The sequence below is a fragment of the Gossypium raimondii genome, chromosome 1, assembly GCF_025698545.1.
Source record: "Gossypium raimondii isolate GPD5lz chromosome 1, ASM2569854v1, whole genome shotgun sequence".
Classification (NCBI taxonomy): domain Eukaryota; kingdom Viridiplantae; phylum Streptophyta; class Magnoliopsida; order Malvales; family Malvaceae; genus Gossypium; species Gossypium raimondii.
The window spans coordinates 18116918-18125548 of record NC_068565.1 but is presented as its reverse complement, the minus strand read 5'-3'; the positions used below and the strand labels follow the sequence as shown (position 1 = coordinate 18125548).

At 34.6% G+C, this 8631-nt stretch overlaps 1 non-coding gene across 1 annotated transcript; it reads left to right on the top strand.

Moving 5' to 3' along the window:
* Window positions 1–7542: 7542 nt before the first annotated feature.
* On the top strand, window positions 7543–7645 carry LOC128032976 (small nucleolar RNA R71). Its single transcript, XR_008189318.1, has one exon. It is a non-coding gene; the product is annotated as a small nucleolar RNA R71 (small nucleolar RNA).
* Window positions 7646–8631: the final 986 nt, after the last annotated feature.

Below are 8631 nucleotides of genomic sequence, written 5' to 3'. Positions count from 1 at the left end.
GAGATTTGGGACAAAAATGAAAAATTTCAAAACAGGGGTCACATGGCAGTGTGGCTAGGCCGTGTGACAGAGCCCAGACCGTGTGGCTCTAGACATGGCCATGTGGCTACTCCACACGCGCATGTACTTAGGCTGTGGAGCTTACTGACTTGACTTACACGCCTATGTCCCAACCCGTGTTAGCTATTGACTTGGGTTACACTGCCGTGTCGCAGGCCGTGTGCCAACCCGTATGAATCCTGCACCTAGCACAATACGGGCACACACCTATGTGGGTTGCCTGTGTGTGACACACTATCGTGTGATAGCCCGAGTCCCTGGCCATGTATGCCCCAAAATGTCCTAAAACATGCTCATTTCACATCCAAATGCTTAGGTACCTAATTATACACTTACAAACATGTTCACAAGACTTTGGAATGCATTTTAAACCACTCAAATCAAGTTAATCAACCATCCTATATGCCTAACCAATATGTCACAATTGACACCACATTTCAATAAAATAACAACTATTTTCAAACTAAACTTTCAAGCCATCCATGAATACCACATGAAATAAAAAAGCTTACCAATTTATGCTTGATTAGCACCAACCACTTATGCCTTCACTAGAATTAAGCATACATGCCTCAAATAGCTACTTGACACAAAAATAATACAATTACATCAAGCTACCACATATGTGCTTAAGATTATCACAAAACATCCACCATTAGCTTATTACATGCCATATAAGCCAAGGTTATGCTCAAAGTCTACCAAAAGATTCTCAGATAGTGTGATTCTTCGAGTTGATCTAATCTCCTGATTTCCATAAAAACGTAATCTACAAAGAAAAAGACAAGGACACGAGTAACCTTACATAAAGCTTAGTAAGTTCGTCGATTAAACGATAAAGCTTATCGAATTAAAATAATAATTCAAATATCAAGGTTACTAATAGAGTTCTTGTCAATCACAGTTCACAACAAGTGAGTAATGCTCAAACAATAGTACAAATCAATTTCTCACATTTTAATAACATTCAATGATCAATAAAACATTGCCCGTAACCATTCAAAACACACCAGATGCTCATACGATCCAATCCAACCGATAACACACCTCAACACTAAATGCTTAGCCCGTAAGCTAACATCTGCCCCCATAACACACCAAAACAACATTGTAATATAACACGATAGTCCGCAACATATGTAGGACCTCGGTATATTCAGTGAAAAAAGGATATATAGAAATCATCGTCACATCTCAAACCAATCTCGTACCGTGCACAAATAACCTATTGGCATGCCAATCGTACTCTATCCTACGTTCATCGGCTCAGAATATTCCAATCGATGATCGATACCATATCAATTCATTATTTCCATTCCCAAATACATGCATCCATCATTCTACAATTAAGTTCATATAATATACATTTAAAATGTATTAAAATCGAACCGAACAAACTTACCGGACTACTATTCAACAACTTCTTTATGCCTTGATTTTCAACCCATTCTTGATCATATATGAGATCCTAGCTAGGCTGAAGCTTTCTCTCCCCTTAGCAATGGTGTTTCAGCTTTTCAAAGAAAATTCAAGAAGATGATATCTTTAATTTTTTTGTTGTCTTTTATTTTATTAACTTAATTTAGCAACTTACTAATTTAACCTTTAATATACATTAATAATTTACTAAATTAATGGCATCAACCGTCCAACATAAAGCACAATGGGCTAATTGCCCTTTAAAACCCCCTTATTAACCCTTTTTAAACTAATAACGATTGACTTTACAATTTTTACGATTTAGCCCTTTTTCTTTAATTACTAATTAATAAGGATCTAATAGCATCTAACCACAAAACTAGAGAATTCCACATTATTCTTACCGTTTGGCTATTTAAGGAAAGTCCAATTACACAATTGGTTCTTCAATTATATTAAACTCTAATTAAACAAACTTTATGTCAATTTAACCCTAAACTAATTAGGACTTAATAGGCAAATAGCGCAAAAGCTAGTGGATTAATCATATGCTTGGACTTTTTGACCATAGTTTAATCACCATTTTGGTCCATTTACTAATTTAAATCTATAGCGATTAACTTTTACCTATTTTACAATTTAATCATTTTACCTTAATTAAGCAATCAATAGTCAAAATTACCAGACCAAACTTTAATTCACCTATAATACAACTCTATAAACATTTAATAAAAATATTTATGATATTAAATTACAAAAATGAGGTCCCAATAACTCATTTTCAAAAGCCACTTGACTTTTGGACTGAACCACTTATACTTATTTATTCGTTCAATTTATAAAAATTATTAAACTGTAATTCAATATAATATTTTAATTGACTCATAAATATTAAATAATAATACAGACTTACTTATCGAATTTGTGGTCCTGAAACCATTGTTTTTGATTCCACTAAAAAACGGGATATTACAATAGCTCAGCTATGGCGATATATGGAGTCCACCAGGACATTAAACATGGGGTACATGTTGCGTGTAAAATGGTGTGTGATTTTTGTGCAAGTATACACGTCAGTTCAAGTAATAAAGAGGTAAGTGAGTATCGTTCCCACAAGGATCAGATTGAGGCACAAAATTGGTCAAGTTATCTTAATAACGCCAAGTTAATGCTATAGTAAAATGATTGAAGGAAATGTTCTGGCAAAAACTAAGGTAAATATGCGATGATGGGTAAATAACTGGAATTGTTATGACAAAGGTGATAACAGAAATGTAAATATGGGAACTACTGCATGAATAATATAGAAATGAACAAATAATCAATTAAGAATGCTAAGGTGAAGATATTTTGGTAGAGAATCAAGTATAGTGTCTACGATATTTATGTAGAAGGTTGGAATTACTCAGAATCAACCTTACTAGCAATAATGCTGTGGAAAATTCTTGATTAACTTACATTGTAGAAGAGTCCTAGAGTGGTCTTCCTCTTTCAAGGGCAAAAACTCAAGTCATTGTCCCTGCTTATATAGGGTCTTATTATAGTAACATGTGTAATTCCTTCTTTATGACGCAAGCATCATTCAAATGTTGCTCATGCCATCCAATATTAGTTAAGTAATCCAACCTTTCCCGCATTAAATCAACTTAACAAGATTAATATGCCATCGACTATTCCTAGAGATTGCACTTAAACAATTGAATGGGCAGTAAAATAATCAGATTTTTTCCATGGAAACTTAAAACAGCTAAGTATCATCAAAATAACCCCAACCCGATGAGATTTAACTCATCGGTTGGAAAATATAATTCCAAACCATCACCATCGTTTACAACCAAATAAGTTCACAAGAGAGCACTAAGGAAATAACAGAAGAATGTTGAGAAAATAGCTTCTATTGGTCCACAATTTAACAACACAGTCCTGTGTTGACCGAGAGGACGACTTCCTCTTCCACTTGAGATCTCTTACTCTTATACTTTTCTCCAAGATTCCTTTTGAGGTTCCCTTCATCATCCTTCTATAGATAGAGTTCAGCCAATCAATTTGTGTTAATCTTCTCCCCTTTTCTAGGGGTGATTTATTTAGTATAAGTTTAAATTTCAAACTAAAATAGCTGCGCGTGAAATGTTTGACTAAGTCTTCCCGACATTGCTGTGACATTCATGCTGGCATATCATCTGCACTTTGCCTCAGCAAAACTTTACTCGTTTAATTCTTTTCTTCGAAAACTTCTTCCTTTCCTACCACCACACAAAACTTCTACAAAAACCAATTAAAAGCACCAAATAACTTAACATAGTCCAAGTCCGAACGTAATATAACAAATACTAATTAAAATGCCCTAAAATGCAACAAAATATACCTAAGTACAAACAATTAGCTAGGTCGAAAGGCAGAAAATATAACTCTTTTCAAGAGTTATGACACCCCAAACCTAAGCTATTGCTTGTCCTCAAGAAAAAAATTCATATATGTACTAATGCAAATATTTTTCCCTGGCATAAAACCTTTTCGTACTATTTATCTGTGTGAAAAACAATGTATATCTCAGTTCTCAGCAATTTTCTCTTTCCTAAAGTCTATTCGAATGGTAAAGGTTTGTTTAGTAGAGGTAGTGTAGAAATATCTCTTAAAAACTAAAACTCCTAAATATTCATCCACTCTCCCCTTTAATTATATAGCAAATATCTTTTAACCCACTTAGTTCATTTAGCACCTAACATCAATTATTTATTATTATTTCAGATGTTTCTTTTTTTTTGTACCATGGGTTAGGGAATTTAGCATGTCACAACATTTTTTTGCCTTGACAATCACAGTGGAGCGTACACCGAATTGCCGAGGCATTAAATATGTTACAATTTAAATAAGAAAGCATTCATGAAGCTAGGGCTTTTGACTAAAAAGATGAATTGAGCATACAACTACCTCTTTAGCTACTTAGTCCTTAGCTATAGTGGAATGTCCCTAACAATTTTTATTACACACTCATACTTAGACCCATCTTTCTAATTAACAGCATGATGGAGCAAACAAAATTGTGCTAACCTACTTAGCGATGCTGAAGCATTGGAGTATTGTTAATAATACTAGGTTGTAGAATATGTTGTAGCATTGTTAATAATACTAGGTCGTAGAATTGTTAACCTACTTAGTCATTTTTTTCAATAATATGCTGTAGCATTGTTAATAATACTAGGTTGTAGAATGCCTAAGGCATTAAAAGATACTCACTATAATTCAAAAAATAAAAATGTAGAGTATAAGGCATCCTATTTTTAGAAATCAATTTCCAAGTAATTTAGCCTAAACAAAACTTACCAAATCTATTTCTACAAATTCAGGCAAATCGAAAAATAATATTTATAATCATCATCGAACATCATGAATAAAAATTGTAGTTCATATAGACAAACAATATATCGATAGTTATAATGTCGTGGCAAAATACTCCTATATGCAACAATATGGATATATCCTAAATACAAAATGCAACCTAGAGGCCTAATACACCCAAACCTAAAGGATGCATTATCCTCAATGCATGAAAATACATGTAAACTAAATGCATGAATATACTTACAAATACATTTCATGGAAAAATATGAATGCATTGTGTAATAAGGGGAGGGGAACTCCCTTGGCTTGGATCTTGGTTATTGTTGCTTCGCTATTTACGGGTGGACTTGCGTGCTGAATTCTCATAACGCATCTTCCTTTTCAATGAATAGAGTGGCACGTCCTCCTCATCTTTGTCAGACTCGGTGATCTTATTAATGACGCGATTGATTTTGCGGTCTTGTGCGTTTGTTGTTGCTGTTGGCATAAGTGAGGCAACATCAGTACTGTCCCTCAGTGGTGCAGAGGTAGGATGTGCTTCTTTCATTTCCTTGTGATCGATTTCTATGCTGACTAATTCAGTCTTTTCTGCTTCCTCCTCAGGTGATCTAGGTCTTTTCTCTTACAACAGCTTTCAAGAAAATAAAGATACTTGTAAACGAACGAAGCAAAATTATTAAACAAATTAAATGAAATAACTAAGAAAAACTTAAAATCGGTAAAAATAAAATGAAAAGAAGTATCGAGATGCTCAAGTTAAACATCTTAGAGGTTAATGGACAATTTGTTTCTCACCACAAGAGCACCCTCATAGTGCTTCAAGCGTTGTTTATTGTCTTTAAATGTGATCCCAGTCTTTATATATTTGACATCAACAACTCCAAGACGATATACATGAGCTACCAAACAATGCTCATCAAAATTGAAAGGTCTATTTTGCTCCAACAAAGTGCACAAGGGTTTTTTCCCTGGTCTATCCACAAACTGCTTGGTTTTCATAAGTTCATCAAGGTCCTCAAAACTTACTGCGTCACTCAGCTTAAGTGAGTTTTCATCACTATCAGAATTGTTGTGGCAAAATCTTGTGAATTTTTCCTCCACTATTGTGTCTATCAAGTCAACGACTCAGCATTATTCATTATCATCAGTAAATTTTAAAGCATTAAATACATTGAATGTGATCTGCTGATCATTCATCCTCATAGTCAATTCACCTTTCTGCACATCAATTAAAGTCCTGCTAGTAGCAAGAAAATGTCTTCCAAGAATAATCGACATGTCATGATTAGCTTCACATTCTAGAATAAGGAAATCCATATAAAAGATAAATTTATCTATCATTACCAATACGTCTTCAATTTTACCTTCCAGATAGGCGTAAGATTGGTCGACCAGTTGCAATGTAACCGTAGTAGGTCTTGCTTTCCTAATTCCTAGCTTCCTGAAAATAGACATATGCATTAGATTTATACTCACTCTTAAATCACATAACGCCTTACCAACTTAACGATTTCCAATGAAACATGGGATAGTGAAACTCCCTGTGTCCTTCAACTTTAGAGGTAGTTTGTTCATCAAAATTTGTGCACCAAACTATGCTTCTTTAACAGTATGTCTTTCATAAATTTGGGCATCTATTCCTAAGCTTCTACCAGCGGTATGTTGATATTGAGTTGTTTAAGGACATCTATAAATCTTTTGAACTGGGCCTCTTGTTTACAATTGTGGAATCACTGAGGAAAAAGTAGAGGTGGTCGTCCTTCAAGTTGCTGATACTATTTTTGCTGTGGCGTTTTTGTTGGCAGCCTGATCTGGTTCTGCTACAACATCCTTCTGCTTACCCTTTTTAAGTGCAGTATGTTTTCCAGATGGCTCTAGGATCTTTACCTAGTCACATCTTGAGTCGTCCTCTTTTGTCGTGGCATTTTAAACAAGATCATCTAGCTAAGTCCAGCTTTTGAGAGTGATGGCCTTACACTACTCATTCCCTTATGTTCTCAAATTTTTTATATCACTTGGTAATGCTTCTTGTGATCTTGAATTTAAAGCATTCGCTATTTGCCCCACTTGATTCTCAAGAGCTCAGAGAGATGAAGCTTGACTCTAAATTACAACATCATTCCTGGCCATATATTCTTTCAACAAATCTTCAATGGAAGTAGAAGATGATACTTGACTCTGTTGAACATTTTGCCTCAACATAGGATGATTATAACCAGGTGGTGCATCGTTGGCATTCTGTCTTGCAGCATAGTTAAAATTCCATGCACCTTGATTATTCCAACTAAAGTTTGGATGTTGCTTCCACTCTGGATTATAAGTATTGAAATAGAGGTTATTATTCATGTAGTATGCAGATGCTGGGTTTGATAGGCATTCGTCAAACACATGGTATTCACCACAATAAAAACACGATAGCTCGGCTATTTTCATCTCTTGGACTACAATGAGATTTTCATTATTTTAATCATATTAGCTAAAGAAGATACTTGGGCTATCAATGAAGTGATTGCATCAAGCTCGATAGTACCGACAACTCTCTTACCTGTCCCAACTCTCATGGTCGGATACTGATAATCATTGTTGGCAATCTTTTCCAATATCTCATATGCTTCATTATATGTCTTATCCAACAAAGTATCATTTGCTGAGGCATCAACTACCATTCGTGTATGCACATTTAGCCCATTGTAAACCATCACTATTTGAGTCCAGTGCTGGAATCAATGCATCAGACATTTCCTAATTAACTCCTTAAATCGCTCCCACGCTTCATATAATGTTTCATCTTCAACTGAAAGGATGTAATATCATTTCTCAACTTGGCATTTATAGTGGGAAGATTATACCTTAACAAAAATCTTTGGCAAAGGTCATTCCACGATTCCACTATTCCTGGCGGTAAAACATTTAACCATGCCTTGGCACGATCTCTTAAAGAATACGAGAATAGCTTAAATTTCAAGGCGTCTTTAGGAACACCTTGTTGTTTAAATGAATCACATACTTCTAGAACGAGTCTTAAATGTAATCGTGGGTCTTTAGTGGGTAGTCCACCAAATTGCACTACACTTTGTAACATCTGGAACATTACTGGTTTCAACTTAAATAGATGAGCTTGTATATTTGGTTTAACTATGCTTGGAGTCAAATCATTCAGCATTGGGGCAACATGCTCTCCGATTAGTCTGTCTCGATCGTCCACCACACACCCAATGAGAGGATTTTTATTGTTATCATTTGGATTGTCATTGAGATAATTCTTTTTTCCAGTCATTTTTCTCAATTCTTTTCTCTTTCTTCACAAAGTTCTATCAATCTCTGGATCAAAAAGGTATTTTGTGTTAGCAGGAATACATCTTTTCACACACTTTTGGCAAACCTATAAGAGATAACTAAATTAGATAAAGCCAAAAGTAAAATAACTGAACCAATTTTCACCAAATTGTCGATCCACGGTAACAAATCTAAAAACTTGTCACGTGTAAAATGCTGTGTGATTTTTGTGCAAGTATACTCACTGGTTCAAATGATAAAGATGTAAATGAGTATCGTTCCCACAAGGATCAAATTGAGGCATAAAATTGGTCAAGTTATCTTAATAAGGTCAGTTAATGTTATAGTAAAATGATTAAAGGAAGTTTTATGGTAAAAACTAAGGTAAATATGCGATGATGGGTAAATAACTGGAATTGCTACGACAATGGTGATAATAGAAATGTAAATATGGGAACTATTGCGTGAATAATATATAAATGAACAAGTAATCAACTAAGAATGCTAAAGCGAAGATATTTTGGCAGAGAATCA